At 45.3% G+C, this 967-nt stretch overlaps 1 non-coding gene across 1 annotated transcript; it reads right to left on the bottom strand.

The window, feature by feature from the left end:
* Positions 1-491: 491 nt before the first annotated feature.
* On the bottom strand, positions 492-575 carry Trnap-ugg. Its single transcript has one exon. It is a non-coding gene; the product is annotated as a tRNA-Pro (tRNA).
* Between the last annotated feature and the right edge of the window lie 392 nt (positions 576-967).

Genomic DNA, 967 nt, shown 5'->3' with positions numbered 1-967 from the left:
CCAAAGTGTCGTTTTTTGCGATTATTTCAGGGATCAGCGTACAATAAACTGAGCCTATCAATTGCGGATCTCAAAGGAAAGGCGTGATATTGCTTCGAGACAACGTCCGCCCTAACACCGCCCACTTGACACAAGAAACCATTGAATAAATGAGTTGGGAGGCACAACCTCAACCCTTTTACAGTCGAGATTTGGCTCCCTCGGATTTTCATTCGTTCAGTCCACTCAAGGAGGTATTATGCGGAACAAAATCCGCCAACAACAAGGACGTCACAGAATCTGTAGGAAAATTGCTCAGATAACAAGACTTCTTTGCGTCAGGTACATAGAAACTAGTTCGTGGTTGGGACAAGTGTATTAATATCGGTGGGAATTACGTTAGAAGTAGCAAATGGCTCTGAGCACTATGGGACTTAATATCTGGGGTCATCAGTCCCCTATAACTTAGAACTACTTAAACCTAACTAACCTACGGACAACACACACATCCATGCCCGAGGCAGGATTCGAACCTGCGACTGTAGCTGTCGCGCGGTTCCAAACTGTAGCGCCTAGAACCGCTCGGCCACCCGGGCCGGCGAGAAGAAGCAAAGATCTCGTTTTGTAAAAACAGACAGTTTTTTGTACATCAATTTGTCTCTCTAATTACCGAAGTCTCTCATATTAAACGGCTAAAAGAATCACCAGGTCCCAGTTGCGAGAGGGGGGAAATTCTTTTATACTCAGCATTTTGCGCATACAGGGTGGTTAGAGACCGTCTGAAAAGCTTGTAAGGATGTTGCAGAGGAGGTTGTACTGAGAAATAATTGTTAAGCAAGAAATTCAATACGTTGCGTCGTTTGCAATTTAATTAGCAATGAAGTCACTCAGGCCGTTGTGCGATCATATTCAAGCGGCCCGCCAAATACAGTTCAACGGTCAGCGTTTGGCTCAGGTCGGATTCTTACCACCGTCCCACAGCCTATTT

Source organism: Schistocerca americana, chromosome 10, assembly GCF_021461395.2.
Source record: "Schistocerca americana isolate TAMUIC-IGC-003095 chromosome 10, iqSchAmer2.1, whole genome shotgun sequence".
Taxonomy (NCBI): domain Eukaryota; kingdom Metazoa; phylum Arthropoda; class Insecta; order Orthoptera; family Acrididae; genus Schistocerca; species Schistocerca americana.
This window is presented reverse-complemented; position numbering and strand designations above follow the sequence as displayed.